The 25,798-nt window shown below is 48.2% G+C and overlaps 1 protein-coding gene across 3 annotated transcripts in view; it reads left to right on the top strand.

Annotated features, from left to right (window-relative positions):
- The window catches only part of DLGAP1 (DLG associated protein 1), a 598,634-nt gene that overhangs the window by 108,601 nt on the left and 464,235 nt on the right, over positions 1–25,798 (top strand). The window contains exon 1 of one of the 3 annotated variants that reach the window (XM_075826388.1): positions 19,296–19,426. The exons of the other annotated variants lie outside the window; for them this stretch is intronic. The gene's annotated coding sequence lies outside the window, so the exon portion shown is untranslated. Of the gene's footprint in view, positions 1–19,295; positions 19,427–25,798 lie in introns of those variants that run through there. 3 annotated transcript variants of the gene reach the window in all.

Here is a 25,798-nt window from a genome sequence, read left to right as displayed (position 1 = left end):
TTGCTTAAAGGGAAACTCTTTCTTGAGAAATTACCCAATTTAATATTATTTTTGGAACCACTTCTTTTTAAGGGGTTGTCCTATCTATTTGGACATATGTACGGCATAGAGGGGGTACTCTTACTCAGGACTTCTTTTATGAACCAGAGCAAATTTCTGCTGCAAAGATTTGCTTTAGGGGCTGAATACAACCATATGTTACATGCTTGGCCATTCATTTAAATGTGGCATGTACTATTACATTTCTCCGGCAGTGTCCGCTATATGTAAAACGAGCAGCTGTATAAAGTTTCCTCCAGCGATAACAGTTGATGACTGGAGATTCGAGATGGGACAGATGGGGCAACCCCTTTAAGTACCCTGCTGGTTACTAGTGTATTGCCCTCACTTGTAAAAAGGGGCAGTTACTGGTAACATATTTTGTGATAAACTTGCATTCCAAAGACTCTTCACATATGACTGCATGACAATAAACATACTTGTCTTTGTAGTTTGTATTGTCAAGTGGCTAACTATCAAAGTCCTTGTTCATCTTCTTAATTTATATTCAACAGACCATAAGTAGTCCCGGCACAAAAAAAATCACAATCACAAAGCTGATCTTTTCTTGAACTGACCTGTAATTTTTACGGTAACATTCTTGTGATTGATTCGTGTCTAAGTAACTTATGAATTAGAGGGAATGAGATTGGAAATGCTTAACCTATCAGTAAACATTGTATTCCAGTGCCATGATCTGGCTCTCTGTATAACATTATAGTCTGGGCTAGTGAGCCAGGAGAACTACATTCCCCCTCCCAGAATTTTTTCAGAATTTTTTTTGACTAGATAAACAAGGTTTCACTTTCATTTAGACGTCCTTACACATAAACACACAAAAACGAAAAAATTGGTCATGCAGGCAGTTTTGGGTATTGGTAAAGTTTCTATGGGTGCAAAACATCTTAAAAAACACAACACTACGGGCTTGTCCACACGTAACGGAATTACTGTGTATTTTCCGTCCGGAATTGCGGATGGAAAATACGCAGCAGAATACAGTAGCAGCAAAGTGGGTGAGATTTAACAAATGTCATCCACACAATACGGAAAATTTTCGAAGAGAAATCCACCAGCAGTGCATATTTTTCATACCGCAGCATGTCAGTTCCTGCTGTGGAAAGTGGACTGAACTGCTGCGTTTTTCAGAGGAGATGTTACCATCTCCTAGTATTGAAAAAACACAGCAAAATCTGCACCATTTTCTGCAGTAAAAACGGCAGGAAATGGTGCGCTTTCTCCACTGCAGAATTTCTGCTAGTTTCTACGTAATTGCTGCGGAAATTTTCTGCAGCAATTCCGTTACGTGTAGACAAGCCCTTAGAGCGTGATGCATTTTGGAAACAAACACCACTGGGCTCAAAGATGCCAAAAAACAAACTATGCTGTGTCTAAGGAATTCATACTGTACTATTGTCTACAAACAAAACTTTGGCAACCAAAAAAACTGCCGAAAAAATGCCATGACCTGCCTAAGTAGAGTCGTGTGTTAGTGCACCTTCCCTTATCCCTACCAATCCCTTCACCCCCACCTTTAGGAAAAAGACACGTGACACCGAGGTTGGATGTGAAATGGCCACAGCAGCCGTTTTATTAATTTCACAGTTTTAAAACCAAATTAAATCCGAAACATTCGGATAACTAATTAGGAATCCACCAGAGAATTCCTCCTAATAATTCACATGACCCAACATGGGTCAGAATCATAAATAACAATTTAACGTTAACATTAGACCGAGCAGGGGCAGTCCTTGAAGCCATTTTAGATATTCCTTTTTTACACACCTCGAGTTAGCCATCTGCAAACCACCAATTACCTCCAGCCGTAAACCAGCTCGGAGGCACCACTGACCTCTGCAGATGGCTCCAACCACCAGAAGTCCACTTCAAGGGGATAACACCCGATGAAGCCTTCAAGTGCTATACCGACCACTAGAAGTCCACTTCAAAGGGATAACACCCGATGAAGCCTTCGAGTGATATACCTTCCACCAGAAGACCACTTCAAAGGGATAACACCCGATGAAGTCTTCAACCATGTACCTTTTTTGGGGGACGCATACCCCCGATGCGACCCCCCCACCAATTTTGTACTGACTGGCCTCAAGGACTCCCCCCGCCAGCTGCCATGACACCAGGACCTACTCCGAATGAAAAGAAAAAAAAAAAAAACATGTTAAATAAGCACACAATAAAATTGCCACACTCATAAACAGAATTAATAAATACCACAAGGGATAACACCAAATGGGAGGGAGGGTGGGAGCTTACTTGTGTGAGTGTTACTTCTCCCGCTGCTTCCGGCTCACTGCCGAAAAACAGCGGGAAGCTCCGTAACGGCCCCCTAACTCCTCCCTGTCCCTCCTCCACCTCTAACTTTCCCTACGAAGTTAACCCTTTCCCTCCTAGGGCTGTCATGGAGGCTTCCCTCCTAAGCCCTGCAGGCTGCGTCCAGCCTCGTCTTGACCTGCCTAAGTAGAGTCGTGTGTTAGTGCACCTTCCCTTATCCCTACCAATCCCTTCACCCCCACCTTTAGGAAAAAGACACGTGACACCGAGGTTGGATGTGAAATGGCCACAGCAGCCGTTTTATTAATTTCACAGTTTTAAAACCAAATTAAATCCGAAACATTCGGATAACTAATTAGGAATCCACCAGAGAATTCCTCCTAATAATTCACATGACCCAACATGGGTCAGAATCATAAATAACAATTTAACGTTAACATTAGACCGAGCAGGGGCAGTCCTTGAAGCCATTTTAGATATTCCTTTTTTACACACCTCGAGTTAGCCATCTGCAAACCACCAATTACCTCCAGCCGTAAACCAGCTCGGAGGCACCACTGACCTCTGCAGATGGCTCCAACCACCAGAAGTCCACTTCAAGGGGATAACACCCGATGAAGCCTTCAAGTGCTATACCGACCACTAGAAGTCCACTTCAAAGGGATAACACCCGATGAAGCCTTCGAGTGATATACCTTCCACCAGAAGACCACTTCAAAGGGATAACACCCGATGAAGTCTTCAACCATGTACCTTTTTTGGGGGACGCATACCCCCGATGCGACCCCCCCACCAATTTTGTACTGACTGGCCTCAAGGACTCCCCCCGCCACAGCGAAACAGGCCTTGACCACCTTAAGCCTGTGAGTTCCGCCACACCACCACCGCCCTTTCAATTCCTTCTGCTATTGCCAAGCTCCACAGATCAATCCCAACCTCGGTCAAATGAACCCCATCGCTCCTCCAGTAGTTCCCCACTCCTGACTCCAAGTCCCTGTGCCGAACACAAATGCCCCCGTTTTTGGCTACAAATCGGGACACCGCGCGATTAACCTTAATGCGAGCCTTATTGACTCTTTCCACTGACCTAGCCAGCCGCCAATGTTTTCTTGGGACAATGTCCGACCACACAATTACCAACCTGGGATAAGAAACCCACAAACACAACATATCGTGTTTAATATCCCGCACCAACTCACGAAAAGGGCGGACACCCAAATCGTTCCCACCCACGTGCAAGACCAAGATCTCCGGGACCCTATCAAGCCGGGCATATGTCTGGAATTCCGCTAACACCCTACTCCACGACATACCTCTAAATCCCAGCCAATGCAAAACCGCATCCTGTCGCGGAATGCGCAACTGGCGACCGTCCGGGCGGACGTCCGCCCTCAAAGCCCCCCAATGCACGTAAGAGTGGCCCAGCAACCACACCAAACACGGAGGCGGATCTGAAACGGAAAAGCAAGTTAAATACCACCACACAAAACATTCTTATAAGTGCAAACGGCAAAACTCATAACAGATGGGGGCGGACATAAGACCTAAATCTGTTGGACTCCCAACGACCGATGCGCCGCACCCCCTCATCATCCAACCCCCAGCGCCCTGCTTCCGTTGCTGCGCCAATCCTGAAGGAATGAGATGAGTACGCGTCCGCCGCAACACCGACCGCCGCCAAGCATTTTTTGAATACAGCTCTAAATTGAAATCTAGACAAAAATAACCCGTCCTCGTGACATAGCAATGGCAACTCCGGAGACCCCACTTGTGGCTTAAAACCCTGCCTGCACGCCACCGGGCACATAGCCGAACCCGGGAGAGCGAACAACACTATCAGCTTCCCCTTTCCTAATTGGTCAGTCTTTGACCGACGCAACCATACCTCCAACCGATCTGTATATAGGCTCACGTCTCTCAGTCTCAACCCCCCAGCTTGCTTGGTACTCGGCGAAACCAACTCGCCGATTCTAAATGCCCCAAAGAACGCCAAAGAAAAAGCTAACCGAAACAACCTCATCTCGGCCGAAGAACGACAGACCGATGCTAATGATCCGCCCAAAGAGCTCAGCAGAGAAAACGACACAGGCCTTCTACGATCCGCCTCGACCCTACCTCGGCGCAAACCCTTCAAAGCCTGCCCCACTAAGAATTCCTTAGACACATCCCTAAAGCCCCGTAACTTGAAACCAAACGCCACCGCCGACATGAAACGGTTAACCTTTGCCAATGAAAACCCCGCCTCCCAGGCGTCCCCTAACCAGTACAAAAGTGCCACCAACCTGTCTCTATCCGTGTTGACATCACCCAACTCTCTTACCCACTCCTCCCACTGCCTCCAGCAAGCAGAATAAGCACTCCACGTTGAGCGCGCCAAAGACCTTTTCACCAATCGTTCTACGGGACCGAGACCAGATCCCAAAGATGTTCCGGGCAGACCAAACCGAGACGTTCCGCTCCCGGTGCCAATTGCCGAAACCGGTCCCACTGCGAGCGAGAAAGAGCATCAGCGATACAATTCCGTACCCCCGGCACGTGCACCGCCACCACCCACGCGTTCAATGACAAGCACACCAACACTAAATGTCGCAACAACTGAATTACCGGAGGAGAGGACGCCGTGATGTTGTTAATGGCCAGCACCACCCCCATGTTGTCGCAGTAAAAACGAACCTTCTTATCCCTGAGCCTGTCCCCCCAGATGGTCGCCGCAACCACGATGGGGAACAGCTCGAGCAGGGCCAGATTCCGCGTGAGTCCACTGGACACCCAGCTAGCCGGCCATTGACCCGCGCACCACGGACCCCCCCCATAAGCTCCAAAACCGCCCGCTCCAGCTGCATCCGTAAAAATATTCAAATCACTCGTATCCTGCGCTGGAGCCATCCATAGCGACCGACCGTTATACTGGCCCAAGAAGTCATCCCATACCTGCAAATCAGCCCGATGCTCCTCCTTGAGCCGTACGAAGTGATGTGCCGCACGCACTCCCGCCGTAGCCGCCGCCAACCGTCTACCGAACACCCTCCCCATTGGCATAATCCGGCAGGCGAAATTCAACTTCCCCAGCAACGACTGAATCTCCCGCAGCGTAATTTTCTTTAACTTGCAAGCCCGACGTACCTCCTGACTCAAAGCCCCCAACTTATCCATCGGAAGACGACACTCCATAGCCACCGAATCTATCTCAATTCCCAAAAAACAAATCGTCGTTACCGGGCCCTCAGTCTTTTCTGGCGCCAAAGGGATCCCAAAATCCCTCGCAACCTTCTGCAGTGCGTGAAGCAGATTACCGCAAACGGGCAAACCCCCCGGGCCGACGCACAAGAAATCGTCTAAGTAATGTATCAACGAATCGACCCCGGCTACACCCTTCGTCACCCACTCCACGAAGCTACTAAAAGCCTCGAAGTACGCGCAAGAAAGGGAACACCCCATCGGAAGGCACCGATCCACGTAAAAAGCCCCATTCCAAAAACAACCCAACAGCCGTTGGCTTTCTGGATGAACTGGCAACAACCTGAACGCCGCCTCGATGTCGGTTTTTGCGAGCAGCGCGCCTGGACCCGCAGCACGAACTAACCCCACCGCTTTATCGAATGAGGTATACACTACGGAGCACAACTCATGATCAATCCCGTCATTTACCGACAAACCCTTGGGAAACGATAAGTGCTGAATCAACCGGAATTTTTGGGGCTCGCGCTTTGGAACAATACCCAATGGGGACACGACTAAATCCTTTATTGGCGGATCAATAAAAGGCCCCGCCATGCGGCCTAACGAAACTTCTTTAAACAACTTTTTTGACACGACCTCAGCATGCAAGTAGGCCGATTTAAGGTTCCTCCGCGTAACCGGGACCTCATAAGGAGGCGGAGGAATAATAAAACCAACACTAAACCCTTCGTAAAGCAACTTCGCCGCAGCCCTATCCGGATACTCATTTAGATAGGGGGCCATCCTTTCCACCCTCACCGGTGACAACCCCTTGACCAGCCGAGGAGGACTGGTTCCCTGACCTCTTTTTTCGCATACATTTTGCCGCCCCATGGGATGCACCATTACACTCCGAACACACGTGCTTGAACTTGCACGTGGCCCCAAACTTACACTGGCCATCGTTGAATTGCCAGCAGAATCCCAACTTTGCCCCACCGCCCTGTCCGACCTGACTGGACTGGCCCCCTTGGCCAACGCTCCCGGGAAAGGGCTGCCTAACCGGAGCCGTGACCCTTAACCAGAGAGCAATATCCTTCTGGTCCCACTGAATCGCCGGCCGAACCGCTTTTCGCTGACGGAATTGCTCATCGTATCTGAGCCAAGCCTGCCCCCCGTACACCCGATGAGCCTCCCCAATGGCGTCAAAATAACAAAACAACGCCGAACAATTTTCCGGCGCCTTTTCTCCTATTACACTGGCTAAAATGGCGAACGCCTGCGACCAATTAACGAACGTCTGCGGGATAAGCCTATACCGCCGACGCTCCTCCTCGTCCTTCTTGCTCTCATCCCGCTTGCTCCTATCCAAATTGAATTTAGCAAGCGGCAGAAGAGAAAAAATCTCAACGTATTCGTCCTTCCAAATACGCTCACGCACCTCCTGCTTTAAGTGCGCCCCCAACGGACCTTCAAAGCAAACATACACCTCCCCGCGAGCACGATCATCAATACGCACCCGATCGCCGTCTTTTTGGGCCTCGGTCTGTACCGACACCGCGACCGCCTCCGTAGCCGCCATTACGGGACGCGCCTGTAACAGTCCCACTTCCCTGGGGCCTTCCCAAACTACCGCCGGGGACACCTCCGTAACTACTGGCGCCGCCGCCCTATCTAGACGCCCGACCAGCTCCCGCAAGCAACCCACCAAGTCCGCTAGACCCGCGCCGTCGCGCCCGCCCGCGCCACTACCGGCCACCGATGCGACGCTAGCAGCCCCCCTGCCGACACCCGACATAAAAATCGCTGGATACGACAAAGATGGAGTTATGCACTCACCGGGCTGCACAGGCGCTGTGTTCCCGTCAGCCGGACCATCCTGCCCTCGCCGATACACGTCTATTTCACCGTCTTCCAGCTCCTCTCTCGCCGACGACTGGCCATCCCACCGACATCTCCGAACCGGGGATGATGACGCGCTGGCAGATGGGCCGGCAACCTGCCGCCCGACCGCTGGGATCCAAACTTCCGACCGGACCTGTTGCCTCGACGTCGCTGCAGGTCTAGGCGTCCGTCTCGACGATCCTGATGAAGCCTGCCCCCTGGCCGGAGCATCACCAGGCGGGGCGGCCGTAACCAGTCTTCCCGATCTTGCATCTGATGGGGGGGGGGTGACAGGGAGCCCGGCCTGCGACTCCCTGAGAACCGCCGGACCCCGTCGCGGCCTGGGATTCCTGCCAGGACGCAGGGCCTGGGAAGGGACGGTCCTCCCAGCTGCCTGGCCTGCAGCGTCCATATTAGGGCTCCCCCTGCGACGCCGTGTCCGCGGGACCACCTCAGGGCTGAGGCGTTCTGGAGGTCGGGACCGCCGGGAGCGACGGGCAGACCCGGCCTGAGTCGCCGTCACCCCCGGCGACGCTCTCTGCCTCCTCTGAGCAGGAGCGGGTGTTGTAGACTCCCCCCCCGCCGCCATATTACTGCCAGGAAGGGGGCCGGGGGAGGGGAGCCTGTCCCCCACTGCAACAGACCTCATATGCCGTGCCTGACGTGGCGAATCGGCGTCGGGGATCATTGTAAGTGCAGCCACGGTCTCCTCCAACCAACCGGGACCGTGGTGCACAGCAGCGGCACGCAGCCGCGCAAGAATCTCAGCCTCAGACATGCAGTACAGAGCGGGGCAACGGGAGCTTACTTGTGTGAGTGTTACTTCTCCCGCTGCTTCCGGCTCACTGCCGAAAAACAGCGGGAAGCTCCGTAACGGCCCCCTAACTCCTCCCTGTCCCTCCTCCACCTCTAACTTTCCCTACGAAGTTAACCCTTTCCCTCCTAGGGCTGTCATGGAGGCTTCCCTCCTAAGCCCTGCAGGCTGCGTCCAGCCTCGTCTATATAAACACACAAAAAATCTGACCTAGACGTGTGCGTGTGAATCCAGCCTTAAACCACAGTTTATGGCTTATACACTTAGATAAGTAACTATATCCATAAAATATCTTTTTATGTCATCTATCATATTCACACCTTAACAGTAGAAGTCAATATCAGTCCCTTTAACTGATCTCACCATGCCTACTGTCACATCTAGAATGAATTCGCTTGTTTAAGCCTTTGAAATCCAAAAAGCTTTACTCTGAGATATTTCACCTCTAACACATAAAACTCTTGTTTCCATACCTGAACAGAGAAATATTGTCTGTCGGTGTTCAACATACATCCCATGGAGTTCTAAGACTAGTGCAGACTATTGTGGAGGGTGAATTTGCCACTGAACATTATCTACTTTTTTTTATAACTTGCGCCGCCTATCATTTTACATTTCCCTATCATCTGACACAGAATTCAATAGATATAGAGTGTGTGTGTGTGTGTGTGTGTGTGTGTGTGTGTGTGTGATGAATAGAAAGATACACTACATGGACTAAAGTATAGGGACACCTACACATTACACCTACAGGAGCTTTCATAATATCCCATTCTAAATCCATAGGCATTAATATGGTGTTGGTCCCCCCATTTGCAGCTAAAACTGCTTCCACTCTTCTGGGAAGGCTTTCTACAATATTTTGAAGTGTGTCTGTGGGAATGTTTGCCCATTCATCCAGAAGGATTAATTTGTGAGGTCAGACACGGATGTTGGATGAGAGGGACTGACTCGCAATCTCCATTCTAGTTCATCCCAAAGGTGTTCAAAGGGGTTGAGGTCAGGGCTCTGTGCAGGCCAAACAAGTTCTACCACACCAAACTCACCCAACTATTCCTTTATAGACCTCGCTTTGTGCACTGGGGCACAGTCAGGCTGGAACAGAAAAGGGCCGAACCCGAAACTCTTCCCACAAAGTTGGAAGCATACAAGTGTTCAAAATGTTTTGTTATTCTCAGGGCCGCCATCAGGAATTTCAGGGCCCCCTACAGCTACATTTTCTGGGCCCCCCTACCGTGGCACCGCCTGTTAACGGTACTCCGTCCAGTACTATATCATGGTACCCAGGGCCGCCATCAGGGGGGGTATTATGGGTACTGATGCGAGAGGCCCGGCCAAACCTAATTGAAAGGGGGGCCCGGCAAACTGCCGCGACTTGCCTTTGGTAGAAAAAAAACAGGCCCCTGCAATGGGGCCCGTTTTTTTCACCAAAAGAATGTCATGAGCTGCGGGCCCCCCTTTCAATTAGGTTTGGCCGGGCCTCTCACATCAGTACCCCTAATACCCCCCTGATGGCGGCCCTGGGTAGCATGGGGGCCGTCAAACACCGCCGCCTGTGCGACCGATCACGCGCACCCGCAAACTCCCGCGCATGCGCACCGGCGACCGGCTGGAACCGCGCACCGAATTTTGAGGCAGATTTTGACCTGCCCACACTATCTTGCCGCGTTTTTTGCCCACGGCGATTGAGGACAGCAGACAGAAAACGCAGCGAAAAATGCATTTTCTGCCTCCCATTGATTTCGATGGGAGGTCAGAGGCAGAACCGCGGCAAGAAAGGACGTGCTGCTTTTTCTTTTTTCCGCGACTGGCTCCCATTGATTTCAGATTAAATCAATGGGAGGCGGTTTTGGAAGTTTTTTGGTGCTGATTCTGACGCAGTGTCCGAGTCAATATCAAGGCCCAAAAACTCTGTGAACTGGGCCTTATTGTTAGGGCTTATTCAGACGAACGTGTAATACGTCCGTGAAACGTGTGTGATTTTCACGCGCCTTGCACGGACCTATGTTACTCTATGGTGCCGTGCAGACTGTCAGTGATTTTCACGCAGCGCGAGTCCGCTGCGTAAAACTCACGACATGTCCGATATTTGTGCATTGTTCGCGCATCACGCACCCATTGAAGTCAATGGGTGCGTGAAAATCACGCCCAGCGCTTCCGCAGCCGTATAAACTATGAATGAAAACAGAAATGCACCACGAGCTACAAACATACAAACAGAGTGTCATAATGATGGCGGCCGCGCGAAAATCACGCAACCGCGCATCATACGCTGCTGACACACGGAGCTGTTATGGACCTTTTGCAAGCGCAAAACGCCACGTTTTTGCGCGCGCAAAAAGCACACGCTTGTGTAAATCCGGCCTTAGGGTAGGAACACACTAGGCATGAACGCTGCGGATTTTATGCAACACATTTTATTGTGTAAAATCCGCAGCGTATTACAGTCGCAGCAGAGTGGGTGAGGTTTGAACAAATCTCATCCACACGCTGCAAAAAAAATGGACCTGCAGTGTGACTGCAGTCGCATGTCAATGTATTCTGTGGAATCGCCGCTCCTCTGTTGCGGAAATGCTGCGGTTCTGCCGCAAAAATCACAAATGAGAAAAAAAAAAAAAGGCACTTTTTTAAATTTATAAAAAAGTTTAGACTTACCCCGGCCGTAGTCCTGGTGACGCGATCCTCTATTCTTAGCGTAGCCCCGCCTTCTGTCATGACGTTTCATCCCATGTGACTGCTGCAGCGGTCACATGGTCTACAGCGACATCCCAGGAGGCGGGGCTACGTTCAGAAGAGAGAGATGCGTCGCTTAAACTACGGCCGGGGTAAGTCTAAACTTTTTTTTCCCTGCAGGATTCCCGCAGCGGACACGCCTCACGAAACCTGCGCCACTATTTGGTGCGGTTTTGCTGGCGGAATTCCCTGTGGCTCCCGGGATAAGCTGTGTCGTTTTACTCAGCATATCCGCCTAGTGTGTCCCTTATGATGTCGCTCCTGGAGCTGCTGCCGCTCTCTAAATAGGCAGTTGGTCCAGTAGAATTTGGAATTATTTTTTTTTGTGAACCAGCTTAAAAAAATACAAAACTTTTGTGTTAGGGCCTGTTCACATCACCGTTCGCTTCCGCTCCGGGGTTCCGTCTGAGGTTTCTGTCGGGTGAACCCCGCAACGGAAAGTGAAAGTGATAGCACAGCTTCCGTTTCCATCACCATTAGCGCAGTCGACTGCGCTATTAATTCCGTCCGAAAACCAGCCGGAATGGTGACGAACGGAAACCATTAGCGATGTTTCCGTCACCATTGAGATCAATGGTGACTGAAACGGAAGCTGTGCTGTCACTTTCACTTTCCGTTGCGGGGTTCACCCGACAGAAACCTCAGACGGAACCCCGGAGCGGTGGTTCGTCACCATTCCGGCTGGTTTTCGGACGGAATTAATAGCGCAGTCGACTGCGCTAATGGTGATGGAAACGGAAGCTGTGCTATCACTTTCACTTTCCGTTGCGGGGTTCACCCGACAGAAACCTCAGACGGAACCCCGGAGCGGAAGCGAACAGTGATGTGAACAGGCCCTAACACAAAAGTTTTGTATTTTTTTAAGCTGGTTCACAAAAAAAAATAATTCCAAATTCTACTGGACCAATTGCCTATTTAGAGAGCGGCAGCAGCTCCAGGAGCGACATCATAAGGGACACACTAGGCGGATATGCTGAGTAAAACTACACAGCTTATCCCGGGAGCCACAGGGAATTCTGCCAGCAAAACCGCACCAAATAGCGGCGCAGGTTTCGTGAGGCGTGTCCGCTGCGGGAATCCTGCAGGGAAAAAAAAGTTTAGACTTGCCCCGGCCGTAGTCCTAGTGACGCATCTCTCTCTTCTGAACTTAGCCCCGCCTCCTGGGATGACGCTGTAGACCATGTGACCGCTGCATCAGTCACATGGGATGAAACGTCATGACAGGAGGCCGAGCTGCGCTAAGAATAGAGGATCGCGTCACCAGAACTACGGCCGGGGCATGTCTAAACTTTATCAATTTAAAAAAGTACCTTTTTTTTCTTCTCTTGTGTGATTTTTGCGGCAGAACCGCAGCATTTCCGCAACAGAGGAGCAGCGATTCCACAGAATAAATTGACATGCTGCGGCTTAAAAAGCCAAAGTCACACTGCAGGTCCATTTTTTTTGCAGCGTGTGGATGAGATTTGTTAAAATCTCATCCACTCGGCTGCGACTGTAATACGCTGCGGATTATCCACAATAAAATATGTTGCATAAAATCCGCAGTGTTCATGCCTAGTGTGTTCCTACCCTAAGGCCGGATTTACACGAGCTTGTGCTTTTTGCACGCGCAAAAAACGTGGCGTTTTGCGCATGCAAAAGTTCCATAACAGCTCCGTGTGTCATCAGCGTATGATGCGCGGCTGCGTGATTTTCGCGCAGCCGCCATCATTATGACACTCTGTTTGTATGTTTGTAGCTCGTGGTGCTTTTCTAATTTCATTCATAGTTTATACGGCTGCGGAAGTGCTGGGCGTGATTTTCACGCACCCATTGACTTCAATGGGTGCGTGATGCGCGAACAATGCACCAATATAGGACATGTCGTGAGTTTTACGCAGCGGACACACGCTGCGTGAAAATCACTGACAGTCCGCACGGCACCATAGAGTAACATAGGTCCGTGCGAGGCGCGTGAAAATCACGCGCGTTGCACGGACGTATTACACGTTCGTCTGAATAAGCCCTAACAATAAGGCCCAGTTCACAGAGTTTTTGGGCCTTGATATTGACGCTGCGTCAGAATCAGCACCAAACAACTTCCAAAACCGCCTCCCATTGATTTAATCTGAAATCAATGGGAGCCAGTCGCGGAAAAAAGAAAAAGCAGCACGTCCTTTCTTGCCGCGGTTCTGCCTCTGACCTCCCATCTAAATCAATGGGAGGCAGAAAATGCATTTTTCGCTGCGTTTTTTGTCTGCTGTCCTCAATCGCCGCGGGCAAAAAACGCAGCAAAAAAACGCGGCAAGATAGTGTGGGCAGGTCAAAATCTGCCTCAAAATTCTTTAAGGAATTTTGAGGCAGATTTATTTTTGCCTGCAAAATACTGTGTGAACAGGGCCATACATAAACAACACTTTGAGATAATTTACTCACTGTCAGAAGAGCTGCTCCCACTCCAGTCCTCTTCCGGCGATGTCTTCCAGGGGAGGTCTTCGGTCCAGACGTCCAGTCCTTCACCTCCAGCCAGGCTCCAGGTAAGTTTTGTCCATGTGGGTCCGCGGCTGCGCGCGCTTCGTTCGCGGGTGCGCGCGCGGCCGGTCGCGGGTGCGCGCGCGGTCGATCGCGGGTGCGCGCGCGGGCGGTCTCCAGTGCGGGCGTTCGTGGATGCGCACTCGCGAGTGCGCACGCGCGGGAGTTTCATGTGCGCGCGATCGGGTGCGCGCGCGCGGGCGGACGGTTTGACGGCCCCCCATGACGAGGGGAGGGGGCCCGCAGCCGCAGCAGCAGCAGCTCACGACATAATTTTGGTGAAAAAAATGGGCCCCATTGCAGGGGCCCGTTTTTTCCTACCAAAAGAATGTCGAGGCAGTTGCCGGGCCCCCCTTTCAATTAGGTTTGGCCGGGCCCCTCACACCACTACCCCTAATACCCCCCTGATGGCGGCCCTGGTTATTCTGCAGCATTAAGACTTCCCTTCACTGAAACTAAGGGGCCTAGGCCAATCCATTGAAAAACAACCCTATAGCATTATGCCTTCTCCATCAAACTTTACAGTTGGCACAATGCAGTCAGGCAAATAACATTCTCCTGGCATTTACCAAACCCAGACTCGTCCATCAGACTGCCAGAAAAAGAAGGATTTCATCACTCCACAGAACATGTTTCCACTGCTCCAGAGTCCAGTGGGGGCATGCTTTACACCACTCCATCCAATGCTTGGCATTGTGCTTGGTGATGTAAGGCTTGCATGCAGCTGCTTGGCCATGGAAACCTATGTCATGAAGCTGCCAGCGCACTGTTTTTTTGCGGTTGTTTATGCCAGAGGAGGTTAAGAACTCTGCAGTTATTTACTCTGCAAAATTACTTTTATGCGCTATGTGCCTCAGTACTCGGCGACCCTGCTCTGTAAAATTATGTGGTGTGTGACTTCATGACTGAGTTGCAGTGGTTCCTATTCCACTTTGCATTAATACCACTCACAACTGATCAAGGAATATCTGGGAGGGAAGAAATTTCACGAACTGACTTGTTGCAACGGTGGCATCTAATTACAGTACCACTCTCGAATTCAATGAGTTCTTTAGAATGACCCATTCATTCAAAAATGTTTGTAAAGGCAGACTGTATGGCTTGGTGATAGATAGATAGATAGATAGATAGATAGATAGATAGATAGATAGATAGATAGATAGATAGATAGATAGATAGATAGATAGATAGATAGATAGATAGATAGATAGATAGATAGATAGATAGATAGATAGATATGAATGATCAGTCCTGCAGCTATGTCTTAAAGGGGTTTTACATAGGACGATTATCGGGCAGACGAGCGTTAATATAACACTCTTTCCCGATAATTGCGATAAGCAGATGCTGGTCGTATCGTTTCAAAAAACTAAAAGATTATAGTTGTCGGCAGAACATCTCCCTGTGTAAAAAGGGAGACGCGTTGCCGACATGATAATAATGGATGGGGTCGAGCGATCAGAGTAACTACCGTTCGTCCCCATCCATAGCTCCATGTGACAGGAGCTAGCCTTAGGCTGGATGGAAGTTTGTTTTTTTTGGCACCCCCCACCAGTCATAAGAAAAAAGGGATTATATATATAATACAGCTTTAATTCTTGCACAACTTTTTTGAAGGAACTATGCAGGGAGGTTGTTCCAAACATCTTGGAGAACTAACCACAGATCTTCTGTGGATGTACGTTTCCTCCAACCCTTCTGTCTCTTCATCTAATCCCAGACAGACTCTTTGATGTTGAGATCAGGGCTCTGTGGGGGCCTTACCACTGCCAGGGCTCCTTGTTCTTCTTTACGCTGAAGATAGTTCTTAATGACATTGGCTGCATGTTTGGGGTTGTGGTCCTGCTGCAGAATAACTTTGGAGCCAGTCAGATGCCTCCTTGATGGTATTGCATGATGGATATGTATCTGCCTGTATTTCTCAGCATTGAGGACACCATTAATTTTTACCAAATCCCTAACTCCGTTTGCTGAAATGCAGCCTCAAACATGCAAGGAACCTCCACCATGCTTCACTGTTGTCAGCAGGCACTCATTATTGTACCGATCTCCAGAGCTTTGGCGAACAATCATCCTTCTATTACAGCAAAATATTTCAAATTTTGACTCGTCAGTACAGAGCAACTACTGCCAGTTTTCTGCACTACAGAAAAATATTTTTTGTGCGTAGCTGAGTCACTTGGCCTTGTTTTCACGTTGAAGGTATGGATGCGGTATAACTACCTTGTGTCTTGTTGCTATGCTCAGTCTTGCCATGGTGTACCTGTGACATGAAACTGTCTTCCACGACCTTACCTTTGTAGCAGAGTTTGGCTGTTCCCTACCCAGTTTTAAGCCTCCTACACAGCTGTTTCTGTTACAGTTACTGACTGTGTTTCAACCTACATATGAAAATGATGATCATTATCACCTGTTTGGTATAAATGGTTAATTATACACCTGACTATAATCCTCCAAAAATCCATGACTTTGTGCAAGTCTACCTAGAAGAATTGATACCGTTTTAAAGGCAGAGGTTGGTCACACCAAATATTGATTTAATCTCGATTTCTGTTCATTCACTTTGTATTTTGTTAACTGATAAAAAAACTATTAACATTTTAATTTTTTAAATCATTCTTACTTACTATAATATGTTTCCACAACTGCCTAAAACTTTTATACAGTACTGTATATACTTTGTGACTGCATTAAAATGCACAATGCAATGGTGACAATGGACCACTCTTTTGATTGGTTAGATCCACACAGGTCATCATCCGACATTAAATGTTTATTGGTATTCCAATATGACAGTAATGTCAGATATATATTTTACATCCAGTGACTCACAGGTAACGTCTTCTCTGATAAAAGTCATTCTCTTTTATTCCATCGGTCCCAAACCGCCATCACAACTTCTACCAGGTACAACTTTTATCTGCAGCGTTTACTACCCACGTGTCTTTAACTCCTCACATCTGCTGCACATCATTGTGCTTTCGACCTACACAAACTTCTTATCATGCTTCCCTCTTTAAAAGAGACACTGACCTATATATAAATCTAGCCTGCTGCCCCGCTGAGCATTCACCAGGCTATGTAAAAAATATGTCTGGGGGCACACATGATGGCCGAGTCACAATAAAAAATACAACTCTGAAAAGTACAACTCCCAGCATGACTTAACAAATGTTGAGAGCATACTGGGACAATAGCACCACACATACTCAGCCACATAGGTAGTAAATGCAGGATGGAACAGGGGAGGCATCGAACCCTAAACCTCATAATAAATTAATAGTCCATAATAAATTCAGACCTCAGGACAGACCCCAAAATGTTAATTTTAATCCTAGACCAGACCAGCAATATTTACATCGTCACATAAATGTCATGCATATCAACAACACAGCATACTATAACTTGCTTTAGGCCTCATGCACACGGCCGTGACAATAATCACTGCCCGTGATTGCGGGCATGGCTGGCTGCAGATGGCCGTGGACTGCCACCCGCATTTTCAGCCCATGCTCCCATACATACTAGTCCTTCTCAATGAATTAGAATATCATCAAAAAGTTAATTTATTTCAGTAATTCAATTTCTATAATTTTTTTTCTTTTAATGTTGATGATTATGGCTAACAGTTAATGAAAATCCAAAATTTAGTCTCTCAGAAAATGTGAATATTGGGTAAAAGTTGAAGATTGTAGACTCATGGGGTCACACTCTAATTAGCTAATCAACACAAAACACCTGCAAAGGTTTAAAAGCCTAAGCGTTTAAAAGGACTGGTCTGTTGCTCAATGGTCCAAAGTCCTGTTTTCAGATGAGAGGAAATTTTGCATTTCATTTGGAAATCAAGGTTCCAGAGTCTGGAGGAAAAGTGGAGAGGCATCAATCCAAGTTGTTTGCGTTCAAGTGTGAAGTTTGCACAGTCAGTGATGGTTTGGGGGGCCATGTAATCTGAGGGTATTGGTCCACTGTGTTATATATCAAGTCCAGAGTCAGCGCAGCCGTCTACCAGGACATTTTAGAGCACTTTATGCTTCCCTCTGCTGACAAGCTTTATGAAGATGCTGATTTCATTTTCCAGCAGGACTTGGCACCTGCACACACTGCCAAAAGTACCAATACCTGGTTTAATAACCACAGTATCACTGTGCTTGATTGGCCACTAAAATTGCCTGACCTAAGCCCCATAGATTCTGGTATCGTCAAGAGGAAGATGAGACGCCAGACCTAACAATGCAGACGAGCTGAAGGCCGCTATCAAAGCAACCTGGGCTTCCATAACACCTCAGCAGTGCCACAGACTGATCACCTCCATGCCACGCCGCATTGATGCAGTAATTCATGCAAACAGAGCCCCGACTAAGTATTGAGTGCGAGTGCATAAACTGTACAGACTTTTCAATAGGCCAACAATTCGGTATTAAAAATAATTTTTTAAATTGGGCTTCAAATTAATTATTCAAATATTCTGAGACACTCAATTTTGGGTTTTCATTAACTGTTAGGGTATGTTCACACGTAGTGACCAAAAACGCCTGAAAATACGGAGCTGTTTTCATGCGAAAACAGCTCCTGATTTTCAGACGTTTTTTAACAACTTTTTCGCTGTATCTTTTATGGCCGTTTTTGGAGCTGTTTTTCAATGGAGTCAATGAAAAACGCCTCCAAAAACGTCCCAAGAAGTGTCCTGCACTTCTTTTGACGAGCCGTCATTATACGCGCCGTATTTTGACAGCGACTCGTAAAATAAAGGCTCGTGGGAACAGAACATCGTAAGTCCCATTGAAAGCAATGGGCAGATGCTTGTAGGTGTATTAGGGGCGTTTTTTCAGGCGTAATTCGAGGCGTAAAAAGCCCCGAATTATGTCTGAAAACAGTGTGTGTGAACACACCGTTAGCATCAATATTACAAGAAAAAAAATTCTGGAAATAGATCACTCCTTGTGTAGTGAATCTATATAATACATGAGTTTCACTGAGAAGGACTAATAGTATGGGAGCACGGCCTGTAAATAGCAAACGATAGGACATGTCCTATCTTTTGCTGCGGCTTTCTATGGCCCGGACACCTTCCCGTAAATATACATGAAGGTGTCCGTGGTCAATAGAAATGAATGGGTCCATAATTACCAACCGCAATTACAGCCCGCAATTACACACAAATTCTACGGTCGTGTGCTTGGCTCCTTACACAGTCCCATCAGGGGCTCTGAGTGCTACCTCTGCATCCCCCTATTGTATAACTCCTGATCCCAGAGTTATAAAAGTGAATACAGGGAACACTCTAGAAGCATCCAATCCTGGTTTTTTTTTATATACAGGTATATATACAAAAAAATCAAGAAGAGACCAAATATAGTAGAATAAAAAACAGACTTTGTTGAAACAGAAAATGATTATCATGACTACATTCTCTATTGTGACATGACTGTATTTATAATATTTGGTTGCTTCTTTAACATTTACTAAACATCCTTGTTTCCTGCTACTGTATATTTTATATCTACTATTGTACAAGACAAGGAGAATTGGAAGACATGGCTAGTGCCTGCACACCAGAAGGGGTAGTCATAGTAATGCAGATCTACTACACTGAACTGTCAATCACACATCTGAGCTATGTTTAACATTCACTCTCTGGCATTTAGGAATTCAGTTTTCATTTAGTGGTAATACAAATATTCTTCATGATGTATTCTGTATCTACTTTCCTGATATCATTAAAGCAGCCCTGTGTAGGAGTATATTTGAGGGTATATTTTTTAATGCTTATGCAGTAGTAGCAGCGGTTGTCATGCTGTCATTTTTGTTGCTATGGAATTTTTTTTATGCGTGCTCCAGTAGAACATGATCTGCCAGCTTAACGCTCACATATATTTGATGAAGATGTTTATTTTGAGACTGACATCATTTGAAAGGTGGGCGTGGCCACGCCTACCAGCTCCAGGTGAGATGAGAGAGCAGATAACAACTCACCTGGAATGAATTTACCTATGAAAGGTAAGCAAATCTTGCAATCGCTAGCATATGAGATACAATTAAAGTGCATTGTGTATCTGGAGTGTGTTGCGAGTACATATTTGTTAGCATTGTGTTACTACAGATGTATAATAACATAGTGCACGTTGAACTCCTGCTGTTTATTAGAACTTTAAGGGAACACTGTGATTCATAGAACCGTGCTGTAGGGTAGGTACTGATTAAGAGATTGCATGCACTAAATGGTGCAAAATGTATAGCATTCTGTAGGTGTACTGCTATGTAGAAATTGAATATGTCATTTGTTTAGGAGGACAAAGATACGACCTTTGTCGGCCAGTATAAATATTCTCGTTATGGGGATTTTGCATGTCAAATATGTGCTGTAAAATCATTAATATGTGTTCTCATCTGGACTCGATTTAACAAGAAATGTAATGAATTGTGATATAATCTATATAAAAAGTTGAGTTACTTTAGGAACACATTGTATTACTTATTACTGAATCACAGCTTGTATTATAATTCAGAGCGGCAGTCACAATTTTATAGGATGCTGAGCTTAAGGCCAGGGCTACACTGATACTTTTCGTAGTTCTACTGATTGATTGTAACTATTGAGTGATGGCTGCAGTCCAAATGAATACATTGAGTTGCAGGCAATCTTGTGGACTACAGCTGTCACTCAATCAGTAGTGCTACAAAAAGTCTCAGTGTACACCTGGGATAAATTGGATATTTTGCTAACCAATCAGACTCTATTTTCACCTTTAAGCCGGGTTCCCACAGGACGCATACGATGCGTTAAAAAAACACGCAGCCTATCCGACCTGGAACCCACAGTGCATTCCATCCAAAAACCACAACCCATTGTGGTGCATTTTTTCCGGATGGAATTTCCGCTGCGGAAAGCAGCGGTAAAAAACGCTCATACTTGCGTAACCTGTAGTTATGGCGACACGCGTCCCTCCTGTGCAGTCCGGTCCGGCCTCCTTGGATGACGCTGCAGCCCATCTGACCGTTGCAGCCTGTGATTGGCATCAGCAGCGGTCACGTCTTCACGGGAGGCCGGCTCAATGATGTCATCCAGGCCGGCCTCCTGGGATGATATATCATCCCATGTGACCACCGCTACAGCCTGTGATTGACTGCAGCGGTCACATGCAGGGCCGCCATCAGGGGGGTATTAGGGGTACTACTGTAGGGGGCCCGGCCAAACTTAATTGAAAGGGGGGCCCGGCAACTGCCGCGACTTGCCTTTGTTAGAAAAAAACAGGCCCCTGCAATTAGGCCTGTTCTTTTCACCAAAGCAATGTCGTGAGCTGCGGGCCCCCCTCTCATCAAACACCGCTGTGAGCTGCGGGCCCCCCTCTCATCTAACACTGCCGCGAAACACCGCGCGCGACCGCGCGCGCGAACGACCGCAAGCGCGCGCCGGCGCACTCGTTACCGCAAACGCGCGCTCACGCGCGAACGACCTGGGGAAGGCTGGAAAGCAACCCGCTCGTGCCCGCCGCCGAGAGGGATGCGGTGCGCACGCACCAAAAGTACAGCGACCAATCAACTGGGAAGAACAGCGGCGCACAGTCTAATTACCTGCTGGCCCGCCTCCGACTCCTCGTCCTCCTCCTCCGCCTCCTCGTCCTCCTCCTCGGCCTCCTCGTCCAGCGCCTCCTCGTCCGACTCCGCCTCCGCCTCCTCCTTCTTCTCCTCCTCCAGAGCGTAGCTGCGTAAGGAGAGGGGGAGGAGTCCAGTTCTTGCGCGACGGCAGGAGTTCTTCGATCCCCGCAATTTTCTGGAGCCTGGAGGTGAAGGACGACATCTGGACCGAAGACATCGCCTGACGAGGACTGGAGAGGGAGCAGCTCTTCTGACACAGTGAGTAAAGTGTCTGAAAGTGCTGTTTATGTATGGCCCTGTTCACACAGAGTATTTTTGCAGGCCAAAAAAATCTGCCTCAAAATTCCTTAAAGAATTTTGAGGCAGATTTTGACCTGCCCACACTATCTTGCCGCGTTTTTTGCTGCGTTTTTTGCCCGCGGCGATTGAGGACAGCAGACAAAAAAGGCAGCGAAAAATGCATTTTCTGCCTCCCATTGATTTAGATGGGAGGTCAGAGGCAGAACCGCGGCAAGAAAGGACGTGCTGCTTTTTCTTTTTTCCGCGACTGGCTCCCATTGATTTCAGATTAAATCAATGGGAGGCGGTTTTGGAAGTTTTTTGGTGCTGATTCTGACGCAGTGTCCGAGTCAATATCAAGGCCCAAAAACTCTGTGAACTGGGCCTTATTGTTAGGGCTTATTCAGACGAACGTGTAATACGTCCGTGCAACGTGTGTGATTTTCACGCGCCTCGCACGGACCTATGTTAGTCTATGGGGCCGTGCAGACTGTCAGTGATTTTCACGCAGCGTGTGTCCGTGTGTCCGCTGCGTAAAACTCACGACATGTCCAATATTTGTGCATTGTTCGCGCATCACGCACCCATTGAAGTCAATGGGTGCGTGAAAGTCACGCCCAGCACATGGAAGCACTCCCGCAGCCGTATAAACTATGAATGAAAACAGAAAAGCACCACGTGCTACAAACATCCAAACAGAGTGTCATAATGATGGCGGCTGCGCGAAAATCACGCAGCCACGCATCATACGCTGCTGACACACGGAGCTGTTATGGACCTTTTGCATGCGCAAAACGCCACGTTTTTTGCGCACGCAAAAATCACGCGCTCGTGTGAATCCGGCCTTAGGGTAGGAACACACTAGGCATGAACACTGCGGATTTTATGCAACACATTTTATTGTGGAAAATCCACAGTGTATCACAGTCACAGCCGAGTGGATGAGATTTGAACAAATCTCATCCACACGCTGCAAAAAAAATTGACCTGCAGTGTGGCTTTTTAGGCCGCAGCATGTCAATTTATGCTGCAGAATCGCCACTCGTCTGGTGCGGAAATGCTGCGGTTCTGCCGCAAAAATCACAAAAGAGAAAAAAAAAAGGCACTTTTTTAAATTGATAAAAAAGTTTATACTTACCCCGGCCGTAGTCCTGGTGACGCGATCTTCTATTCTTAGCGCAGCTCCTGGAGCTGCTGCCGGTCTCTAAATAGGCAGTTGGTCCAGTAAAATTTGGAATTATTTTTTTTTGTGAACCAGCTTAAAAAAATACAAAACTTTTGTGTTAGGGCCTGTTCACATCACCGTTCGCTTCCGCTCCGGGGTTCCATCTGAGGTTTCTGTCGGGTGAACACCGCAACGGAAAGTGAAAGTGACAGCACAGCTTCCGTTTCAGTCACCATTGATCTCAATGGTGACGGAAACATCGCTAATGGTTTCCGTTCGTCACCATTCCGGCTGGTTTTCGGACGGAATCAATAGTGCAGTCGACTGCGCTAATTGTGACGGAAGCTGTGCTGTCACTTTCACTTTCCGTTGCGGGGTTCACCCGACGGAAACCTCAGATGGAACCCCGGAGCGGAAGCGAACAGTGATGTGAACAGGCCCTAACACAAAAGTTTTGTATTTTTTTAAGCTGGTTCACAAAAAAAAATAATTCCAAATTCTACTGGACCAACTGCCTATTTAGAGACCGGCAGCAGCTCCAGGAGCGACATCATAAGGGACACACTAGGCGGATATGCTGAGTAAAACTACACAGCTTATCCGCCCCGGTAGCCGCAGGGAATTCTGCAAGCAAAACCGCACCAAGTAGTGGTGCAGGTTTCGTGAGGCGTGTCCGCTGCGGGAATCCTGCAGGGAAAAAAAAGTTTAGACTTACCCCGGCCGTAGTCCTGGTGACGCATCTCTCTCTTCTGAACGTAGCCCCGCCTCCTGGGATGACGCTGTAGACCATGTGACCGCTGCAGCGGTCACATGGGATGAAAAGTCATGACAGGAGGCCGAGCTGCGCTAAGACTAGAGGATCGCGTCACCAGGACTACGGCCGGGGCAAGTCTAAACTTTTTTATAAATTTAAAAAAGTGCCTTTTTATTTTTTCTCATGTGTGATTTTTGCGGCAGAACCGCAGCATTTCCACAACAGAGGAGCAGCGATCCCACAGAATACATTGACATGCGACTTAAAAAGCCAAAAGCCACACTGCAGGTCAATTTTTTTTGCAGAGTGTGGATGAGATTTGTTCATATCTCATCCACTCTGCTGCGACTGTGATACGCTGCGGATTTTCCACAATAAAATGTGTTGCATAAAATCCGCAGTGTTCATGCCTAGTGTGTTCCTACCCTAAGGCCGGATTCACACGAGCGCGTGCTATTTGCGCGCGCAAAAACATGGCGTTTTGCGCATGCAAAAGGTCCATAACAGCTCCGTGTGGCAGCAGCGTATGATGCGCGGCTGCGTGATTTTCGCGCCATCATTATGACACTCTGTTTGTATGTTTGTAGCACGTGGTGCTTTTCTGTTTTCATTCATAGTTTATACGGTTGCGGAAGTGCTGGGCGTGACTTTCACGCACCCATTGACTTCAATGGGTGCGTGATGCGCGAACAATGCACAAATATAGGACATGTCGTGAGTTTTACGCAGCGGACACACGCTGCGTGAAAATCACGGACAGTCTGCATGGCCCCATAGAGTAACATAGGTCCGTGTGAAAATCACGCGCGTTGCACGGACGTATTACACGTTCGTCTGAATAAGCCCTAACAATAAGGCCCAGTTCACAGACTTTTTGGGCCTTGATATTGACTCGGACACTGCGTCAGAATCAGCACCAAAAAACTTCCAAAACCGCCTCCCATTGATTTAATCTGAAATCAATGGGAGCCAGTCGCGGAAAAAAGAAAAAGCAGCACGTCCTTTCTTGCCGCGGTTCTGCCTCTGACCTCCCATCGAAATCAATGGGAGGCAGAAAATGCATTTTTCCCTGCGTTTTTTGTCTGCTGTCCTCAATCGCAGCGGGCAAAAAACGCGGCAAGATAGTGTGGGCAGGTCAATATCTGCCTCAAAATTCGGTGCGCGGTTCCAGGCGGTCGCCGGTGCCCATGCGCAGGAGTTTGCGGGTGCGCGCGATCGGTCGCACGGGCGGCGGTGTTTGACGGCCCCATGACGACCCCCATGCTACCCAGGGCCGCCATCAGGGGGGGTATTATGGGTACTGATGTGAGAGGCCCGGCCAAACCTAATTGAAAGGGGGGCCCGCAGCTCACAACATTCTTTTGGTGAAAAAAACGGGCCCCATTGCAGGGGCCTGTTTTTTTTCTACCAAAGGCAAGTCGCGGCAGTTTGCCGGGCCCCCCTTTCAATTAGGTTTGGCCGGGCCTCTCACATCAGTACCCCTAATACCCCCCCTGATGGCCGCCCTGGGTACCATGATATAGTGCTGGACGGAGTACCGTTAACAGGCGGTGCCACGGTAGGGGGGCCCAAAAAATTTAGCTGTAGGGGGCCCTGAAATTCCTGATGGCGGCCCTGGTCACATGGGATGCAACGTCATCCCAGGAAGCCGGAGTGCAGGAAGAAGGAGGGCATTCTGGGTAAGTATGATTTATTTTTTTCCATAGTTGCGATTTTTTCGCTGCGAATACACTTGACTTTCTGTTACAGGTTTTGCATCCCCATTGAATTCAATGGGGAAAACCCGCAACGGAAAATCAACAAAAATGCAGCATGAATTGACATGATGCGGAATTAAATTAAAATTAAAATTAATTCCACACCACAGATGAATTTATTAAGGTTTACGCTGCAGTTGTTTTCTGTAGAATGGCCATGAGATTTTCTAAATCTCATCCACTTTGCTTCTACTGTAAATGCTGCGGACTTTCCGCACAGAATTCTGCAGCTTTTACACTTGGTGGGAACCCGGGCTTAATTTTATCGCACAAACGGTTCTCGACTGCAGTCCAAAACTTATGTTTGGAGGATTGCACTTCCCCCAGTCCATGTGCAATAGGCAATCGAAATCCCAAACTGTGTACGCTGAGTCCTCCTGGGTCCCATAGTACTACAAGGAAGCATCGTTTCCCTGACACTGACTTCTCCGATATTCCCACAGGACAAAAGATCTATACCTTAAAGATGTCTGTAAGATATAGTGCAACCCTTATGGGATAAATTTCACTCAACGTTGTTTATTCTATATTTACAAAGTCTAAAAGAATTTAAGCGTTTCAAAAAGATAAAAGCATGCGGCATGCCAAAACTCCTGCCCAACCCTGGATTTCGCCCTTCCGGCTTCCTCCGGGGTATGCTCTTATTCTGTGGGAATATCGGAGAAGTCAGATTCTGGGAACTGATGCTTCCTCTGTAGTACTACAGGACCCAGGGGAATTTAATGTACACAGTTTGGGACTTCGATTGCCTATCACACACGGGCTGGGGAAGTGCAATCCTCCGAAGATAAGTTTTAGACTGCTGTCAAGAACCATCT

Source organism: Rhinoderma darwinii, chromosome 5 (assembly GCF_050947455.1).
Source record: "Rhinoderma darwinii isolate aRhiDar2 chromosome 5, aRhiDar2.hap1, whole genome shotgun sequence".
Taxonomy (NCBI): domain Eukaryota; kingdom Metazoa; phylum Chordata; class Amphibia; order Anura; family Rhinodermatidae; genus Rhinoderma; species Rhinoderma darwinii.
The sequence above is the reverse complement of the archived record's forward strand: the minus strand, read 5'-3'. Positions and strand labels throughout refer to the sequence as shown.